Genomic DNA, 20,146 nt, shown 5'->3' on the forward strand with positions numbered 1-20,146 from the left:
CTTTCCTGCAGTGGAAACGAGGTTTTTGTCTCCTGAGATGGCTCCAGACTGGTCCAGAGGCAGGTGAATTCCGCTGTTAGCCCAAGAGAGCTCTTCTGCGTGTCTTGGGACCACCTGGACCTGCATGCACACAGCCCCACCCATTTGCAAATATCCCTTCCACTGTAGTCTTCCATGCTGCTCCTCCCTGGGGGACACTGTGGAGGGGACACTTTGTGGCCCCTTTACTGGATTCACACAATCTTCGTAGTCCTCCTGAGTGGCCTGCCCCTTCTTCCATAGGACATAAACTTTCATCTTCTGAGTTCCAGCCAGAACTCTCGGTTTAGCAAGGCTGGTTTTCCTCCTCGCTGGCTTGTCTTACGGCGCATAGGGACAGCCAGCTCCTGCACCTTAAAGATTTCCTTCCTCAAGAATGTCCAGCCTTCCCGGACTCCTTTGCCCTTCAGGACTGCCTCCCAAGGGACTCTGTCAAACAGTCTCCTAAACAGGCTAAAGTCTACCCTCCAGAAGTCCAAGGTAGCAGTTCTGCTGAACCCCCTCCTTACTTCTCCAAGAATCAAACCCACTATCATTTTGTGATCCCTATGCCCAAGACAGCCTCCAATCTTCACATCACCCACGACTCCTCCTCTGTTCACAAACAGCAGCTCCAGCAGGGCACCTTCCCTGGTTGGCTGGCTCACCAGCTGTGTCAGGAAGTTACCTTCCACACACTCCAGGAACCTCCTAGACTGTTTCCTCTCTGCTGTCTTGTGTTCCCAGCAGATATCTGGCAAGCTGAATTCCCCCAAAGAGAACAAGTGGTAGTGATTGTGAGACTTCTCCCAGCTGCTTATCGAATATTTTGTCTGCCTCTTGATCCAGAGTGGGCATTCTACAACAGACTCCCGCCATGATATCTGCCTTTTTGGCCTTTCCCCTGATTCTTACCCATAAACACTCGACGCTATTGTCACCATCATTAAGTTCTCAACAATTAAAACACTCCTTAACATACAGGGCCACTCCCCTGCCCCTCCTTCCTTGCCTGTCCCTTCTGAGAGTTTATAGCCATCCAATGCAGAACTCCAGTTATGTGCATCATCCCACCATGTTCCTGTGATGGGGACCACATCGTATTTTCTTACTGCACAAAGGCTTCACCTCCTCCTCTTTCTTGCCCATGCTGGGTGCGTTGGTGTAGAGGAACTTCAGTTGGGCTATTGATCCCATCACCTTTTTGGGAGGAGACAGCAAATGCTGTAGACAAGAGGGCTTTACAGACTGTCTCCCTGGGCACCAGGTGCAGCATGGAGCTGAGTGCCGTGGCTGCAGCGGGGTGAATTGCCAGCAGCCCAAAATGCAGCTGCACCCCGTAGTTGGCAGGATTCGAACCTGCGCGGGGAAACCCCAATGGATTTCTAGTCCATCGCCTTCACCACTCGGCCACAACTACCTGCCCCAGCCCTCTCTGCCCTGCTCATCACGTGCCCTCTCCAAGGACACCCGCCTCCCTGACACTTTCAGCGACAGCCTGCACTCCAAGCCATGCACTGACCATGGACGGCACCTGGCCACAGCCTTCCACAGGCCTTCAGGGACGCAACACCAGCACCTATGCCCCCACCTCCCAACCCCGCCTCCTCAGGCACCCATCTGAGAGAAACTCAGCACCAAGGCCGCTTGCTCGGCCTTGCAGAGGTCTTGGCCAGATGAGGGGGCAGGAGAACAAAGCACCACCAGTCTCCAGCTGTGCTGCACAAAGGCTTTAATGAGAAGGAGCAAATGCAGTGGCACAGAACAGAGACCAAGAAAGAGGGCCGCGGGGCACGGCGGGGCAAAGAAGATGACACGCTTCCCAAGGACAGGCTCCACTCACAGCGCTTGCCTTTGCCCACTCTGCTCTGCCTGCTGGCAATCCCAGCCCAGCAAGAGCAGTCGCCAACTCCGGCAGCCTCTCCCCGTCAGCAGCAGATTGAGCAGAGCAGAAGAGAACGAGCCCTTTCTCAAGGAGCTCAGAGCAAAGCGGAGGCAGGGGAGGCACGGCGAGGCCTGCCGTGCAGCCAGGAGCAGCGGGCACAGGTCCCTCCTGCCTGGGGGGATGAGGACAGCCAGCCCATCTGCAAGCCGTGGCCACGCTCCTGCTGCAGAGTTCCCGTCGTCCTTCCCGCTCTGAGAGGGATGATGCGCCGGCTTCAGCAGTTGAGACTGCAGCGGGGAACGGGCAGACACAGCCCTGACCCCCCCAGACCAAGGGAGCCCCCAGAAGAGATGGGAACCCCACCGGCACTGAGGGAGCTCCCCACAGCAGCCGACAGAGAGGATCCCACGGCTGTGCTCTGGGGGAAAGAGGTGAGGATGGGGCCCGGCAGGGTCACCACCACCGGCGAGGCCTGGATGGCCACCGTTGAGTCAGCGCAGCGGGCCACGCAGGGCTCACTGCAGCTGCTGGCAAGCGGGGTTGGGCCAGAGGCTCCGCAGGGGCAAGGGACACAGGGTCTGAAGCAAGACATCTCTCGGTGAGAGAGGCACAGCTGAAACACAGAGCAAACACAGACTCCAACATCAGCCTGTCTATTCATTCCTCCACTCTCGCCCTAGATATACTTTGCTGCCATTCATCTCCATTTCCAACTCCACGTCGAGAAAGAACCTGCAGCTGATTTTGCTAATGTGCACGACACCTCAGGTCTAGACTTGAATGACTGGGAGCAAAGATGTGCCTCACTGACTGCTGATTCCACCAGGACCTCCTCCTGCATTTCCTGGTACAATAACACGGGTAAAGATTGATAAAATGGTCCCAGCAGAAATAGGCTGCATTGAACAGGAGCCTCAGAGATCACCTCTTAAAAGCACACGCTGTGCCTACAGCTCCCATGAAACTCACTCTGCCCTCCAAGCTGCAGGGCACAGGAAGGCTGACCCACCTGGGGATAGACCCAGCACAGTGGGTGCAAAGCCACTTTCCGTCCCCTGTGGAAAGACTGATCATAGCCCATCGCCAGAGCAAACTTTGCTGCACTGAAGGCGGCACTGGACGCACGTGGCCATTTGGCTGGGGACCATCTGCTAAAGGTGCAAGTTCTGGTGGGCAGAGCTCCCTGCAGCTGAGCCCCATTGATGCCCTTCTGCTTGGAAGAACCCCCTCTTCCCTGCTCTCCCCAGACACCTCCCACAACAGGGAAAGAGCCCACAGCCCTCAAACAGTTCTGTTGCAGGGCCAGCCTTCGGCAGCCCAAGCATCAGCTCGAGTAGCCACCACGACAGCAGCTCAGCCCACAGGGAGAGATGGAGCAGGCTCAGGCTTACCTCGTTCCTGGAGGACAGGGAGGCAAGAGAGGAGCATGTGGAGCCAGAAGCAGCGCAGGCTTTTATGCTGTGTCCCAGAGCCCTGGCGGGGTCACAAACATTCCTGGCTCCTGAAGCATCGAAACACCCAGCAGCTACCGCTGGCTGAAGCCTCCCTGGTGATTAAGCCCTTGCCTCTTTCTCCTGAAATGTTTTGCTCCCACTTCATAGCACCTAGAATCAAAGAATGAATCATTGAATGGTTTTGGGTTGGAAGGGACCTTCATGATCATCTACTTCCTACCCCTTTGCCATGGGTAGGGATACCTTCCATGAGATCAGGTTTCTCAAAGTACCATCCAACCTGTCCTTGAACACTTCCAGGTATGGGGCATCCACAAGGTCTCTGGACCACTTGTTCCGGTGTCTCACCACGCTCATAGGAAAGAATTTCTTCCCAGTATCTAATCTACATCTACCCTCTTTTGTTTTAAAAGCATTACCCCCTCATCCAATCCCTACACTCCCTGATAAATAGTCCGTGCCCATCTTTCTGGAAGGTCTCTCAGGACCTTCCTCTTCTCTAGGCTCAACAACCCCAACTCTCTAAGCCTGTCCTCCTAAGGGAGGGGCTCCTGCCTCCTCCTCATCTTTTTTTCTGCCCATGAGCCCAGGGAACAAGGGCAGGTTCGTAACGACGAAGAGCAGAGGCTCAGGTAGGTCTCTTTCTCCATGGGACCTCCATTGCCCTGTCCCTTGACGACTTGACCAGGCCCTCAGGCTTCTTCCAAGCAGGGGGCTGGGCTCAGCTTGGGAAGTGGGGAATCTGTTGGAAAGAAGCACATGAACGCGTAGGAGGGTGATCAAAGAGATGCCCTCATCCTTCCCTGAAGTAGACCCACACCCAAATTGACCAGTTTTGCTCAGCAGGGGCATCCCAGAGGCCAAAGCCCTGGATGGCCTGCTTTTGAGGAGAGGCTCAGAATAGGGAGCCAAAAGCTCATGGCTCTTTTTCCCGGGGCAGGAATTGGGTGGGCCATTCCATGCATTTCAAACTACAAAGGGAATTCCGATCAGTCTCCCAGAGCACCTGGGAGTCATTGTGATGTGGAAGAGTTGGGAAAATCCCAGAGCTCCAGGCAAACATGAGTCACCCTTCTGTCAACTTCACTGGACACGATGCCCCAGCCTCAGGCGTGCCAGGGATACCAGAGCTCATAGCCTCATTCCTCCCAAAGTGCTGCTTTCTTCAAGGGCATTTCCACACATTTTAGCACCTTAAACAACTGGTCCTCCTATGCAATCTCATGCTGCAGCTGCCACCCGAGGCATTGCCTTTTAGTGGCTGATCAGAGGCCCAAAAGACTCAGTGTACCCCAGAGCAACGAAGGTTAGAAGTGACCTCTGGAGGTCCTATGGGCTCACCTCCTGCTCTAAGCAGACCCAAATTCCCATATAACTCAGGAAGATCTGGGCCCTGCCCCATTGACCACTGAATACTGGTACTATCGTAGAGGCCCCCATCTCTTGGGCAACTCTTCCAGGGCTGCACTGTGGCCCTGTCACTTCTTTCTCCACAAAGACATCTGGTATTTCCCTTGTTGCAACTTGTTAGTGTTGATCTTGCCCTTTCAAAGTGCACCTCTCTGGAGAGTCTGTCTCTCTCTCTTACACAACCTTCTGTAGCTGTTGGGGAACTGCAGTTCTTCCCTTGCCTGGAATTGTCCTCTCGCTTGTCCATCTGTTACTCAGGTACCAGTGATCTTGCAATCAGCATCCAGGCCATGTGCTTCCTTCTGTCCTACCAGCTATTCAGGCACAAGTGGCCTCACAAGTACTAGTGCTGCCATGAGCCTACCCCGGCCCATCAGCTGCAGAGACAGAAGTGACCTTAAGTTCAAAATGCAAACCACATGCCTGCTGCTGACCTAGCAGGCAATGAGGTAGAAGGCAACTCACAAGCACATAGCCCAAAACGCGCATGCTGCTGCTTATCAGCAACACAAGTGCCTAGCACAAGCAATGTCCCTGCAGATGGCCTGCAGAGCCAGACGTGACCTCACAGTCAATATCCAAGCCATGTTCTGGCTTCTGGCCAGTAAGGGACTCAGGTAGCAGGGAGGTGACCTGCAGATACCCATGCCATCTTCCTGCTGCCAGCTCAGACAAGGAGGACTTCTGGAAGAGGAAACTCTGGATTGTCTTTGAAAGGTGACAGCATCTGGAAGAGGTTCCTGAGGCCTGGAAGAAGTCAACTGCACTCCCATCTTCCAGAAGGGCACAAAGGAGGACCTGGGGAACTGCAGGCTCCAAGGCCACCCTCACCTCGTTCCCTAGGAAGGGGAAGGGGCAACTCATCCTGCAAACCCTTTCCAGACAAATAAAGAACAAGAAGGTGATTCTAATTTCCATTACACTATTCCTGACCCATTTCTGTGCAACTGTGGTCTCCTCTTTTTGTGGAGGGGTGTGTGTGTGTGTGTGTGTGTAAGGTGTTAGCTGGGAAACTTCAGCTTGCTTCACAAAAACACACACAAAGAGAACATTAGGTCTCAGGCTCTATTTATGGTTTGGATGGGGTTTATTTGAATCAAAGGGGTTTATTTAAAACAGCAACAGCTGCAAAGAATGATGCAGTTTTAGGAAACATCAGTTGGAAGGCAGCTTGCAGGTGTGTAGACTATCCTCCAGCTCAGTGCAGGGCTAACTGCAAAGACAGTGGAGGATCCTCAGTACCTTGTCCAGCTGACTTTTGTCCATGAAGGGACTGCCTCTCTCTTTTCTACAAACCATGCTTCTGTGGTGTTGCAGTTCCCCCCCTGCCCAGCCTCTCAGGCCACGTGGTGCTTCGCATGATCTCCCTCCCAGCCTGGGCCGCAGAACAACACAATGGAGCAGAACGTAACACAGTGGTCTAACATAAAAGAAAGAAAAGGTAGAGAGCCACAGACCAAGAACACAATAGTGTGCCTAGTCCCCATGGCTCCTACCCCTTGAAGATAATAACTATAATTGATCACTCCTGACACCATATTGATCATGGTCATGGGGGGGATACCAGGACCCCAAGATCTAGCAAGCTCTGGGGTTGCGTTACTGTCATCTCACTTGGCCCTAAGTGGAAAAGTATCTGATGAAAGTCAATTATCTTGGATCCTATAAGTAGCGATTCTAGTAAAGACCCTTTGAACTCTTCTGGATCGCAGTGGGCTGTGGCCAGTAACTCCACTGAGTTGAGACACCTCTCAGGCTCTTACCTTGAGGCCAGGGCAGGAGAAGACCTTCTCACACCTGTCTCCAGACCTCATCCCAAAACCCTGGGACCTTCTCACCGATGCTGGCACCCTCACTCTCATCCCCTGGTGGCCCGCTTGTGGTGACAGGAGGCTCAGCTGTGAGAGCTCTTGGCTGGTAGGGTGGGGACCAGGCCTCAAGCCCCCTGCTCAGGTGAAAGCATACCTGTTTGGTGGATACGTGGTCGGAGTGCATGATCTCAAAAGCTACTTTCCAATACAAGGTCAGTGATGAAAGCTGAGGGGAAGGATCGTTGCCCTTTTCTGGCAATGCAGAGACCTAATCTGAATTGGCACTTTGGGGCTATGAGCGCTGGTATCCATGGCACGCCTGACACTAGGGCACTGTGTCCACTGAAGTCCACAGTACGAGACTCACGTCTGCCTGGAGCTCCGGGTTTTTCCCAACTCTTCCACATCACGATGACTCCCAGGTGCTCTGGGACAATGATGCCATGTCCCTTGGAAATTTGAAATGCATGGAATGGGCCACCCCATCCCTAACCCAGGAAAAAGAGCCATGAGCTTTTGGCTCCCTGCCCCGCGCCTCTCCTCAAAAAAAGGCCATCCAGGCCTCTGGCCTCTGGGCTGAACTCGCTGAGCAAAACAGGTCAAATTGGGGGTGGGTCTCTTACAGAGGCATCTCTTTGATCACAAAAGCAGGCCATGGTAGAGCCTGATGAGCATAAGCGAGGTCCTTGTGGCTGTCACTCCTGTCCACAGTGGGCTTGTCTCCAGCCCGCAATGCTCTTTCCTTGCCTTTGAGCTTTTCCACGTCCCTGGAGAGGTACCTCTGTTTTCCTATATGGGATTTCAAGGTCTTGACCTTCTGCCTGAACCTACCAACAGTCTCCTGTGTGTCTATGATGACTTGCAGGGAGGAACACCTCTCAGGGTTAGCTTGAGTGCCTCCACTGAAAGCCCTTGAGAGCTGACTTGAGATGCCATTCATGGTTGACAGTTGGACTCAATGATCTTAAAGCTCCCTTCCAAACTAGAAGATTCTATGTTTCTATGAGGAGGGCAAAGTGACAAAGGCAATCCGTATAACGCAAACCCACTTAAAATCTCTGCATGCCTAGCCTGAGACCTCTGAGTTAATTGGTCTCATGAAGCTGGGACACAGATGAATCATTTTGATGTTCCGTGGAAAGAAAAGGGAATAATATATTTCAGGTGAAAGAGGCAAGGGCCCAAGTAACAGGTGCCAGGACAAGAGGAAACATTTTGAGTTGCACTAGGGGAGGTTTAGATGAGAGCTTAGAAAATTTTTACTGAGAGGGTTATCAAGCATTGGATCAGGCTGCCCGGGGAAGTGGTGGAATCGTCATCCCTGGAGGTATTTAAAAGACGGGTAAATGTAGAGCTTCGCAATTGGGTTTAGTGATGGGTTTTGTCAGTGTTAGCTTGATGGTTGGACTCCCTGATCTGAAAGATCCCTTCCAACCTGGGCAATTCTAGGATTCTATGACATTTGGTGCTATGACGTGGGAGCAAAACATTTCAGGAGAAAGAGGCAAGGGCTTAATCACCAGGGAGGCTTCAGCCAGCGGTAGCTGCTGGGTGTTTCGATGCTTCAGGAGCCAGGAATGTTTGTGACCCCGCCAGGGCTCTGGGACACAGCATAAAAGCCTGCGCTGCTTCTGGCTCCACATGCTCCTCTCTTGCCTCCCTGTCCTCCAGGAACGAGGTAAGCCTGAGCCTGCTCCATCTCTCCCTGTGGGCTGAGCTGCTGTCGTGGTGGCTACTCGAGCTGATGCTTGGGCTGCTGAAGGCTGGCCCTGCAACAGAACTGTTTGAGGGCTGTCAGCTCTTTCCCTGTTGTGGGAGGTGTCTGGGGAGAGCAGGGAAGAGGGGGTTCTTCCAAGCAGAAGGGCATCAATGGGGCTCAGCTGCAGGGAGCTCTGCCCACCAGAACTTGCACCTTTAGCAGATGGTCCCCAGCCAAATGGCCACGTGCGTCCAGTGCCGCCTTCAGTGCAGCAAAGTTTGCTCTGGCGATGGGCTATGATCAGTCTTTCCACAGGGGACGGAAAGTGGCTTTGCACCCACTGTGCTGGGTCTATCCCCAGGTGGGTCAGCCTTCCTGTGCCCTGCAGCTTGGAGGGCAGAGTGAGTTTCATGGGAGCTGTAGGCACAGCGTGTGCTTTTAAGAGGTGATCTCTGAGGCTCCTGTTCAATGCAGCCTATTTCTGCTGGGACCATTTTATCAATCTTTACCCGTGTTATTGTACCAGGAAATGCAGGAGGAGGTCCTGGTGGAATCAGCAGTCAGTGAGGCACATCTTTGCTCCCAGTCATTCAAGTCTAGACCTGAGGTGTCGTGCACATTAGCAAAATCAGCTGCAGGTTCTTTCTCGACGTGGAGTTGGAAATGGAGATGAATGGCAGCAAAGTATATCTAGGGCGAGAGTGGAGGAATGAATAGACAGGCTGATGTTGGAGTCTGTGTTTGCTCTGTGTTTCAGCTGTGCCTCTCTCACCGAGAGATGTCTTGCTTCAGACCCTGTGTCCCTTGCCCCTGCGGAGCCTCTGGCCCAACCCCGCTCGCCAGCAGCTGCAGTGAGCCCTGCGTGGCCCGCTGCGCTGACTCAACGGTGGCCATCCAGGCCTCGCCGGTGGTGGTGACCCTGCCGGGCCCCATCCTCACCTCTTTCCCCCAGAGCACAGCCGTGGGATCCTCTCTGTCGGCTGCTGTGGGGAGCTCCCTCAGTGCCGGTGGGGTTCCCATCTCTTCTGGGGGCTCCCTTGGTCTGGGGGGGTCAGGGCTGTGTCTGCCCATTCCCCGCTGCAGTCTCAACTGCTGAAGCCGGCGCATCATCCCTCTCAGAGCGGGAAGGACGACGGGAACTCTGCAGCAGGAGCGTGGCCACGGCTTGCAGATGGGCTGGCTGTCCTCATCCCCCCAGGCAGGAGGGACCTGTGCCCGCTGCTCCTGGCTGCACGGCAGGCCTCGCCGTGCCTCCCCTGCCTCCGCTTTGCTCTGAGCTCCTTGAGAAAGGGCTCGTTCTCTTCTGCTCTGCTCAATCTGCTGCTGACGGGGAGAGGCTGCCGGAGTTGGCGACTGCTCTTGCTGGGCTGGGATTGCCAGCAGGCAGAGCAGAGTGGGCAAAGGCAAGCGCTGTGAGTGGAGCCTGTCCTTGGGAAGCGTGTCATCTTCTTTGCCCCGCCGTGCCCCGCGGCCCTCTTTCTTGGTCTCTGTTCTGTGCCACTGCATTTGCTCCTTCTCATTAAAGCCTTTGTGCAGCACAGCTGGAGACTGGTGGTGCTTTGTTCTCCTGCCCCCTCATCTGGCCAAGACCTCTGCAAGGCCGAGCAAGCGGCCTTGGTGCTGAGTTTCTCTCAGATGGGTGCCTGAGGAGGCGGGGTTGGGAGGTGGGGGCATAGGTGCTGGTGTTGCGTCCCTGAAGGCCTGTGGAAGGCTGTGGCCATGTGCCGTCCATGGTCAGTGCATGGCTTGGAGTGCAGGCTGTCGCTGAAAGTGTCAGGGAGGCGGGTGTCCTTGGAGAGGGCACGTGATGAGCAGGGCAGAGAGGGCTGGGGCAGGTAGTTGTGGCCGAGTGGTGAAGGCGATGGACTAGAAATCCATTGGGGTTTCCCTGCGCAGGTTCGAATCCTGCCAACTACGGGGCACAGCTGCATTTTGGGCTGCTGGCAATTCACCCCGCTGCAGCCACGGCACTCAGCTCCTCTCCCCGGAGATCCTCAGTAGGAATGAAGAAAGGAAGGGGCAATGGAGAGGGCACCTGGAGCTGAGCCACGGACCTCTTGATCTGCAGGGGAATACTTTCCCCTGAGCAAGAGGGCCCTGCGGCAGAGCGGCTGGGGCCACGCTCCCATCGGTGCCCACATCCCAGCCGCCACGGACCTCTTGATCTGCAGGGGAATACTTTCCGCTGAGCAAGAGGGCCCTGCGGCAGAGCGGCTGGGGCCACGCTCCCATCGGCGCCCACATCCCAGCCCTCCCCGTCCTGCTGTTGCTTTTTGAGGATGGGACGGGGAAGCAGGAAACACAAGCCCCAGAAGGGAGGCTTCAGCACTGCCCCCTTGTCCCTCGTCCCTCGTCCCTCGCCCTCCCAAAGAGGGTCTCCCAGCTCAGGCTGCCCAGAGCCTTCTGGGGATGTCTTGGAGCATTGAAGAGTGTCCGTCATGCAGTCGCGGGGTTTGCTGTGTGTCCTGCAGAGGCCCAGAGTCGGGCGGTGAAAGAGCAAGTGCCCCTGCAGGGCGAGGGGCAGGAGGCGCGGGGAGAAGGGCAAAGCAAGGCCCTTGAGGTAGGCATGCCAGGCGCGAAAGAGGTGAACTTTGGAGGGAGAGAGTTTCCCGCGCGGGCGAGGGCAGGGCGAAGAGGCAGGGAAGGAGGCAGGAGCGCTGGTGCTGTCCGGGAGCATCCTCAGGGCTGTGGCAGGTGCCAAAGAAGGCCCCACGGGGAGCAGAGTGGCGCAGCGGAAGCGTGCTGGGCCCATAACCCAGAGGTCGATGGATCGAAACCATCCTCTGCTATGGCAATTTCCTTTTGCCCTGCTCCTCACGCTTGCTGCCTCTCCCACCAACTTTGAACCGCCACTGCTCTACCTCTCTGGGCACCCATGCCCAGAGCGGCTCTCCCGCTCCCTCACACCCCTCTCTCTGCCCTCACGCCGCCTTCCTCCTTTGTCTCCTCGGCAGCCAGCGCTCCCAAAGCCACCCTCAGCAGGGCAGACGCAGGCTGAGGAGCAGCGGGCACAGCACAGCACACACCTCCCCGACCAGGTGGTGCCTCTTCTGGGGACACAGCTCTTTCTCCTTCCCATCACGCAGCTCAAGAGCAACTTCTCAGCCGTGAGCGGGTCCCTCCGGGGCTCTGCAGGTGGGCAGGAGGACAAGGCTGGGGCTGGTCTGGCAAAGACCGGTGGGGTCACCTTGGCCACGCGGGCTTTTTCTCCACCCGTGTCTCTCTGCTGCCATGCCCACTGGCAGGTCCGGCCGGCAGCAGGGCCGCGCAGGGATTCCCAGCGGGCACCGGATTGGCTCTGTGTGGGCTGGCTGTTGGCAGTGGAGGGGAGCGGGGGTGCTGCAGGGTGGCCTCTGTGAGGAGAGGCAAGGGGCTGCCCCGTGCCGCACACAGACGGTTCCATCTGCCTCCACTGTTGGCAAATTATTCTTTCCCCCAGCGAAGCCCCATTTGCCCGCAACAGTCTTTGCTAAGGCAGGTGCTTCTGCTTGTCTTGAGCCATGAGGTTTGTCCTCCCGTTCTGCATGCTCTGCGTCGCCCTGAGGGTGGGGAAAGGAGTGCGCAGCCGGGTGGGAGCTTGTCTGCGCTTAAAGCACGGCAGGTGCGTACACAGCGCGCAGGTTGGCTTGCAGAGCCCAGGCACGGGTGGGAGGCGTCTGAGCGCAGGTGGGGAGCGTCATCACTGGCAGCACCTGGAGTTTGCCTGGCCAAGATGTGAGGCGGAGAGAAGCAGAGGAGCAGGCTGAGGTGGTGCCCGTGTGCGGGGGTGCGTAAGGAGGAGTGGGCGCAGGGTGAGGAGCGTAGGATGAGGAGGCAGGTGGTTGTGTGCTGTGTCGGAGGGGAAGGCAGGTGGGGTTGGTCAGTGGAGGAGCAGGAGGGAGCGGAGGCTGTGGGGCTCAGGAGCAGAGGCAGCAGTGGCACAGCCAGATGCGTTGGTGGTATAGTGGTGAGCATAGCTGCCTTCCAAGCAGTTGACCCGGGTTCGATTCCTGGCCAACGCAGAGCCCTTTTCTTCAGCCAGCGGGCTCCCCAGTGCCTTGCCTCTGCTGCTCCCCGACAGCCCAGCTTTGCCCGCGGTGCTCAAGCCGTTCGTTGCCCTTCACTCCCCTGCAGCCTGCGGGCACGGCCAGCCCTCTGAGCACCTCCTAGCCCAGCAGACGCACGCCTGGCCTTTAGCGAGGCCCACCTTGCCCACAGCAGCCTCGGGGGGCTGCTCTGCACCATTCAGAGCTCCTTGGGCAGCGGCGAAGCCCTGGAGCAGGTGCCCAGAGCGCTTTGGCACTCCCTACGCCTGGGTGTCACGCTCGGCTTCCAAAGGGGCTCAGGCACGCAGCCGCCTGCTCCAGCTTTGGGGCTGGCCCTGCTTTCAGCAGGCGTTTGGATCACTAGTGACCGCTGAGGTGCCTTGCAGCCTGGCTCCTTGCGTGCTAGATGGAGGATGCTGACGCAGCCGTGCTTTTTCAGCCCGGGGAATGTAAGGTGTGAGGGCACCAGGCTGCAGTTTGTACCCTGGTGTGGGTACGGCGTGCGTTGTGAGGTGTGTGGAGGAGCTGCGGTGTCCCGTCAGCAGCCCTTGTTGGGAGCTGGGGCAGGAGGCAGGTGTCCCCCCAGCGGGGGCAGGAGGGGGCTGGCTGAGCTGGGCCGGCTCTGGCCGCTGCAGGGCCGGCAGCGGCGGCAGCAGCAGAGGGTCAGGATGGCCGAGCGGTCGAAGGCGCTGCATTCAGGTTGCAGTCTCCCTGGGAGGCGTGGGTTCGAGTCCCACTCCTGACAGCCCCCTCGCCTTGGGTGGCCTCCTTTATGGCCTCTCTCTCTCTTGGCCGGCACCCCTCTCTTAAGCGGAGCCTCCTGGCTCTTCTGGGGGCTCTGCTCAGCCTGCTGCACGTCCCAGCTCCTGATGAAGGAAAAATGGGCACCAACTCCCTAGGCTTACAACACACGCATGACCGAGAGCCCCGGCCTCTTCCGTTTCCGACCACCACCTCTCCCCCTCCAGCCATCGAGTTGCCTCCTTGTAGGCCCCGGGAAGCTCCTCTTAGACCCCACAAAGCCTTTTCTTCTCTCAGCTAAGCAAGCCTTGCGCCCTCAGCCTCTCCTCACAAGGCCAGAGTCCCCCTCTGCTGAACTTGCTCCACTTCATCAAGGCCTTTCCTTGCTTCCCCACCTTTCCTTGCTTCTTCCGCTTTTTTGGAGACGAGGCAACTTTTCCCTCTCCTTAGTCATCGGGGAGCTCCTCTGCCCTCTGCTCCCGAAGCTGGAGAGCCCCTGAGGTGCCTCCTTGCCTCTGCGACGCCCAGTGGCACGTTCGATAGGTGCCAAGCCAGGATGTGGCCTTGCGCAGCAGGATTTCAACGGGGAAAGTTCCCCTGAAGTGTCAGTTCGTCACCAGCAAAGACGGGCAGCGTCAGGGGGAAGAGGGTGAGGCAGGAGTCAGGTCCCCCGTGTCAGAGGGCACCGGGGGCATTGGAGGCCGTGTGTCGTTTCTCTGCAGCCCTGTGAGAGGGCAGAGCCATCCTGAGGCAATGTCATCAGAGGGTGCGGGAGCAGGGTGTGCGATTTTCGAAGGAGGGGAGTGAGGAAGTCTGAGGCCCAGGAGAGGGGCGGTGTTGCGCCGCTGTGTGAAAAGGTGGCGTGGGTGTAGAGGTCTGCGTCGCCCTGTAGGAAGGCTGCAGCTGGGGATGGGCAGGGAGCTGGGGAGAGTGCCAGAGTGGTCCAGGAGGCATTGGGTGAGGCAGGGCAGGGAGAGGGGAAAGAAGAGAGGAGTCTGGGAGGTCCCATGGTGTAATGGTGAGCACTCTGGACTCTGAATCCAGTGATCTGAGTTCAAATCTCAGTGGGACCTGAGCCCTTTTGCTGCCCTGCCGTGCTCACACCTTCTTCCCTTGCCTCCCTCTTGCCTCAACTCTTCAATGCACTCCCACCTTCCTTCCTTTCCTGGGCTCCCAGCCCTGGCACCCCCAGCAGAGACCCCTCTCCTGCCCTGCGCCCGCCACAGCTCTCCAGCTTTCCTGAGCACCTCGGCTGCACGGCACATTCATTCGACGGCTTTCTCTAGTTGCGTATTGGACGTCTCCAAAGGGGCACAATCTACAGCCTCCCCGGGCAACCGTTTCCCGTCTTTGACTGCCACGCTTTCTGCCATGACTTGCGTTTCCAGCTCTGCCCAGTGCTTCTGCCTCTCCCCGTCTCTCTGAGGCTTTGCTGTCTTTCTCGTGCCTACTCGCTTCTTTTTGGTGCTCTGCTTCCGGGAGCGCCCCCCACAACTGGCAGTGCCCCACGCATGGGCACAGTCTCACTCTCATGGGGAGAGCAGCTTCTCCCTCGGCCTTGCAGAGGTCTTGGCCAGATGAGGGGGCAGGAGAACAAAGCACCACCAGTCTCCAGCTGTGCTGCACAAGGTCTTTAATGAGAAGGAGCAAATGCAGTGGCACAGAACAGAGACCAAGAAAGACGGCCGCGGGGCACGGCGGGGCAAAGAAGATGACACGCTTCCCAAGGACAAGCTCCACTCACAGCGCTTGCCTTTGCCCACTCTGCTCTGCCTGCTGGCAATCCCAGCCCAGCAAGAGCAGTCGCCAACTCCGGCAGCCTCTCCCCGTCAGCAGCAGACTGAGCAGAGCAGAAGAGAACGAGCCCTTTCTCAAGGAGCTCAGAGCAAAGCGGAGGCAGGGGAGGCACGGCGAGGCCTGCCGTGCAGCCAGGAGCAGCGGGCACAGGTCCCTCCTGCCTGGGGGGATGAGGACAGCCAGCCCATCTGCAAGCCGTGGCCACGCTCCTGCTGCAGAGTTCCCGTCGTCCTTCCCGCTCCGAGAGGGATGATGCGCCGGCTTCAGCAGTTGAGACTGCAGCGGGGAACGGGCAGACACAGCCCTGACCCCCCCAGACCAAGGGAGCCCCCAGAAGAGATGGGAACCCCCCCGGCACTGAGGGAGCTCCCCACAGCAGCCGACAGAGAGGATCCCACGGCTGTGCTCTGGGGGAAAGAGGTGAGGATGGGGCCCGGCAGGGTCACCACCACCGGCGAGGCCTGGATGGCCACCGTCGAGTCAGCGCAGCGGGCCACGCAGGGCTCACTGCAGCTGCTGGCGAGCGGGGTTGGGCCAGAGGCTCCGCAGGGGCGAGGGAGACAGGGTCTGAAGCAAGACATCTCTCGGTGAGGGAGGCACAGCTGAAACACAGAGCAGAGAGCCAACGCGGACCTCAGTTTCAGTCTGTCTTTCTGCTCCTCAGCTCTCTCCATGGACACCCTTTCTTTCAAAAACACACGCTGTGCCTTCATCTCCCACTGCCCTCCTCGTGCCCTCCGAGCTGCAGGGCACAGGAAGGCTGACCCGGTTTTGGATAGGACCCCGCACGCTGGGTTTCAATCAATTGGGACGGACTGATCATAGCCCGTCGCCAGAGCAAACTTTGCTGCACTGAAGGCGGCACTGGACGCACGTGGCCATTTGGCTGGGAACCATCTGCTAAAGGTGCAAGTTCTGGTGGGCAGAGCTCCCTGCAGCTGAGCCCCATTGATGCCCTTCTGCTTGGAAGAACCCCCTCTTCCCTGCTCTCCCCAGACACCTCCCACAACAGGGAAAGAGCCCACAGCCCTCAAACAGTTCTGTTGCAGGGCCAGCCTTCGGCAGCCCAAGCATCAGCTCGAGTAGCCACCACGACAGCAGCTCAGCCCACAGGGAGAGATGGAGCAGGCTCAGGCTTACCTCGTTCCTGGAGGACAGGGAGGCAAGAGAGGAGCATGTGGAGCCAGAAGCAGCGCAGGCTTTTATGCTGTGTCCCAGAGCCCTGGCGGGGTCACAAACATTCCTGGCTCCTGAAGCATCGAAACACCCAGCAGCTACCGCTGGCTGAAGCCTCCCTGGTGATTAAGCCCTTGCCTCTTTCTCCTGAAATGTTTTGCTCCCACTTCATAGCACCTAGAATCAAAGAATGAATTATTGAATGGTTTTGGGTTGGAAGGGACCTTCATGATCATCTACTTCCTACCCCTTTGCCATGGGTAGGGATACCTTCCATGAGATCAGGTTTCTCAAAGTGCCATCCAACCTGTCCTTGAACACTTCCAGGTATGGGGCATCCACAAGGTCTCTGGACCACTTGTTCCGGTGTCTCACCACGCTCATAGGAAAGAATTTCTTCCCAGTATCTAATCTACATCTACCCTCTTTTGTTTTAAAAGCATTACCCCCTCATCCAATCCCTACACTCCCTGATAAATAGTCCGTGCCCATCTTTCTGGAAGGTCTCTCAGGACCTTCCTCTTCTCTAGGCTCAACAACCCCAACTCTCTAAGCCTGTCCTCCTAAGGGAGGGGCTCCTGCCTCCTCCTCATCTTTTTTTCTGCCCATGAGCCCAGGGAACAAGGGCAGGTTCGTAACGACGAAGAGCAGAGGCTCGGGTAGGTGTCTTTCAAGTGACTTCTCCATGGGACCTCCATTGCCCTGTCCCTTGACGACTTGACCAGGCCCTCAGGCTTCTTCCAAGCAGGGGGCTGGGCTCAGCTTGGGAAGTGGGGAATCTGTTGGAAAGAAGCACATGAACGCGTAGGAGGGTGATCAAAGAGATGCCCTCATCCTTCCCTGAAGTAGACCCACACCCAAATTGGCCAGTTTTGCTGAGCAAGTTCATCCCAGAGGCCAAAGCCCTGGGTGTCCTGCTTTTGAGGAGAGCCTCAGGGCAGGGAGCCAAAAGCTCACGGCTCTTTTTTCTGGGTCAGAGATCAGGTGGCCCATTCCATGCATTTCAAATTTCCAAGGGACATGGCATCAGTCTCCCAGAGCGCCTGGGAGTCATCGTGATGTGGAAGAGTTGGGGAAAAACCCTGAGCTCCATGACAACTTGAGTCACCCTTCTGTCAACTTCACTGGACATGGTGGCCCGGCCTCAGACGTGCCAGGGATACCACACTTCAGAGCCTCTTTCCTCCCAAAGTGCTGCTTTCCTCAAACACTTTCTAGCACCATTCCTGAATCAGTTGGTGCTTCTATCCAATCCTGTGCTGCAGCTGTCCATACCACCCAACGGTGGCACCATGGGATGCAGCTCTGTCCCAGCTTCATAAGGAAAACCAACTCGGAGGTCTCAGGCTAGTGTACTAGGAGGGTTTAAGTGGGCTTCCGTAATACATGTTGCTTTTGTCACTGCCCTCTTCGTGGTCAGCATGGCCACCAGTCACGGTCAAATTCAGCTATGAGGGACACCTCAGGTCAGCTCTCAAGGGCTTTCAGTGCAGGCACTCGGGCTAATCCTGAGAGACGTTTCTCCCCGGGGGTCACCTTAGACGCACAGGAGACTCTGGGTAAAGTCAGGCAGAACATCAAGACTGCACAGTGTCATAAGGGAGAAGAGACTCATTAACCAGGGACGAGGCAAAGCTCAACGGCAAGAAAAGTCCATTGTGGGCTGGAAGGATGTCCTCGGTGGGCCAGAGTGATGGCCACGAGGACCTTGCTTATGCTCATCAGGCTCTGCCACGGCCTGCTTTTGTGGTCAAAGAGATGCCCGCGTCCTTCCCTGGAAGAGACCCACCCCCAAATTGACCTGTTTTGCTCAGCGAGTTCAGCCCAGAGGCCGAAGCCCGGGGTGGCCTGCTTTTGAGGTGAGGCCTGGGGGAGGCAGCCAAAAGCTCATGGCACTTTTACCTGGGTCAGGGATGGGGTGGCCCATTCCATGCATTTCAAGTTTCAAAGGGACATGGCATCAGTCTCCCAGAGCGCCTGGGAGTCATCGTGATGTGGAAGAGTTGGGAAAAACCCGGAGCTCCAGGCAGACGTGAGTCATCGTGCTGTGGACTTCAGTGGACACAGTGCCCTAGTCTCAGGCGTTCCAGGGATACCAGAGCTTACCGCTCTCTACAGCTACCTGAAAGGAGGTTGTAGAGAGCTGGGGTTGCTTTCTTCTCCAAAGTAACAGGCGACAGGACAAGAGGAAACCGCCTCAAGTTGCGCTAGGGGAGGTTTAGATGAGAGGTTAGAAAATTTTTACACTGAGAGGGTTATCAAGCATTGGATCAGGCTGCCCAGGGAAGTGGTGGAATCGTCATCCCTGGAGGTATTTAAAAGACGGGTAAACGTAGAGCTTCGCAATTGGGTTTAGTGATGGGTTTTGTCAGTGTTAGCTTGATGGTTGGACTCCCTGATCTGAAAGATCCCTTCCAACCTGGGCAATTCTAGGATTCTATGACGTTTGGTGCTATGACGTGGGAGCAAAACACTTCAGGAGAAAGAGGCAAGGGCTTAATCACCAGGGAGGCTTCAGCCAGCGGTAGCTGCTGGGTGTTTCGATGCTTCAGGAGCCAGGAATGTTTGTGACCCCGCCAGGGCTCTGGGACACAGCATAAAAGCCTGCGCTGCTTCTGGCTCCACATGCTCCTCTCTTGCCTCCCTGTCCTCCAGGAACGAGGTAAGCCTGAGCCTGCTCCATCTCTCCCTGTGGGCTGAGCTGCTGTCGTGGTGGCTACTCGAGCTGATGCTTGGGCTGCCGAAGGCTGGCCCTGCAACAGAACTGTTTGAGGGCTGTGGGCTCTTTCCCTGTTGTGGGAGGTGTCTGGGGAGAGCAGGGAAGAGGGGGTTCTTCCAAGCAGAAGGGCATCAATGGGGCTCAGCTGCAGGGAGCTCTGCCCACCAGAACTTGCACCTTTAGCAGATGGTCCCCAGCCAAATGGCCACGTGCGTCCAGTGCCGCCTTCAGTGCAGCAAAGTTTGCTCTGGCGACGGGCTATGATCAGTCCGTCCCGATTGATTGAAACCCAGCGTGCTGGGTCCTATCCAAAACCGGGTCAGCCTTCCTGTGCCCTGCAGCTCGGAGGGCACGAGGAGGGCAGTGGGAGATGAAGGCACAGCGTGTGTTTTTAAAAGAAAGGGTGTCCATGGAGAGAGCTGAGGAGCAGAAAGACAGACTGATACTGAGGTCCGCGTTGGCTCTCTGCTCTGTGTTTCAGCTGTGCCTCCCTCACCGAGAGATGTCTTGCTTCAGACCCTGTCTCCCTCGCCCCTGCGGAGCCTCTGGCCCAACCCCGCTCGCCAGCAGCTGCAGTGAGCCCTGCGTGGCCCGCTGCGCTGACTCGACGGTGGCCATCGAGGCCTCGCCGGTGGTGGTGACCCTGCCGGGCCCCATCCTCACCTCTTTCCCCCAGAGCACAGCCGTGGGATCCTCTCTGTCGGCTGCTGTGGGGAGCTCCCTCAGTGCCGGTGGGGTTCCCATCTCTTCTGGGGGCTCCCTTGGTCTGGGGGGGTCAGGGCTGTGTCTGCCCGTTCCCCGCTGCAGTCTCAACTGCTGAAGCCGGCGCATCATCCCTCTCGGAGCGGGAAGGACGACGGGAACTCTGCAGCAGGAGCGTGGCCACGGCTTGCAGATGGGCTGGCTGTCCTCATCCCCCCAGGCAGGAGGGACCTGTGCCCGCTGCTCCTGGCTGCACGGCAGGCCTCGCCGTGCCTCCCCTGCCTCCGCTTTGCTCTGAGCTCCTTGAGAAAGGGCTCGTTCTCTTCTGCTCTGCTCAGTCTGCTGCTGACGGGGAGAGGCTGCCGGAGTTGGCGACTGCTCTTGCTGGGCTGGGATTGCCAGCAGGCAGAGCAGAGTGGGCAAAGGCAAGCGCTGTGAGTGGAGCTTGTCCTTGGGAAGCGTGTCATTCTCTTTGCCCCGCCGTGCCCCGCGGCTGTCTTTCTTGGTCTCTGTTCTGTGCCACTGCATTTGCTCCTTCTCATTAAAGACCTTGTGCAGCACAGCTGGAGACTGGTGGTGCTTTGTTCTCCTGCCCCCTCATCTGGCCAAGACCTCTGCAAGGCCGAGGGAGAAGCTGCTCTCCCCATGAGAGTGAGACTGTGCCCATGCGTGGGGCACTGCCAGTTGTGGGGGGCGCTCCCGGAAGCAG

General features: G+C 57.3%; 6 non-coding genes across 6 annotated transcripts; 5 read left to right on the plus strand and 1 right to left on the minus strand.

Moving 5' to 3' along the window:
- Positions 1 to 1,356: 1,356 nt before the first annotated feature.
- Positions 1,357 to 1,438, minus strand: TRNAS-AGA (transfer RNA serine (anticodon AGA)). The gene has a single exon. It is a non-coding gene; the product is annotated as a tRNA-Ser (tRNA).
- Positions 1,439 to 10,112: 8,674 nt separating this feature from the next.
- TRNAS-AGA (transfer RNA serine (anticodon AGA)) lies at positions 10,113 to 10,194 on the plus strand. The gene has a single exon. It is a non-coding gene; the product is annotated as a tRNA-Ser (tRNA).
- Positions 10,195 to 10,994: 800 nt separating this feature from the next.
- Positions 10,995 to 11,066, plus strand: TRNAM-CAU (transfer RNA methionine (anticodon CAU)). Its single transcript has one exon. It is a non-coding gene; the product is annotated as a tRNA-Met (tRNA).
- A 1,140-nt stretch (positions 11,067 to 12,206) lies between these two features.
- On the plus strand, positions 12,207 to 12,278 carry TRNAG-UCC (transfer RNA glycine (anticodon UCC)). Its single transcript has one exon. It is a non-coding gene; the product is annotated as a tRNA-Gly (tRNA).
- A 686-nt stretch (positions 12,279 to 12,964) lies between these two features.
- On the plus strand, positions 12,965 to 13,047 carry TRNAL-CAG (transfer RNA leucine (anticodon CAG)). The gene has a single exon. It is a non-coding gene; the product is annotated as a tRNA-Leu (tRNA).
- Positions 13,048 to 14,044: 997 nt separating this feature from the next.
- TRNAQ-CUG (transfer RNA glutamine (anticodon CUG)) lies at positions 14,045 to 14,116 on the plus strand. Its single transcript has one exon. It is a non-coding gene; the product is annotated as a tRNA-Gln (tRNA).
- The last annotated feature ends 6,030 nt before the right edge of the window (positions 14,117 to 20,146 follow it).

The sequence above is a fragment of the Larus michahellis genome, chromosome 9, assembly GCF_964199755.1.
Source record: "Larus michahellis chromosome 9, bLarMic1.1, whole genome shotgun sequence".
In the NCBI taxonomy this organism is placed as follows: domain Eukaryota; kingdom Metazoa; phylum Chordata; class Aves; order Charadriiformes; family Laridae; genus Larus; species Larus michahellis.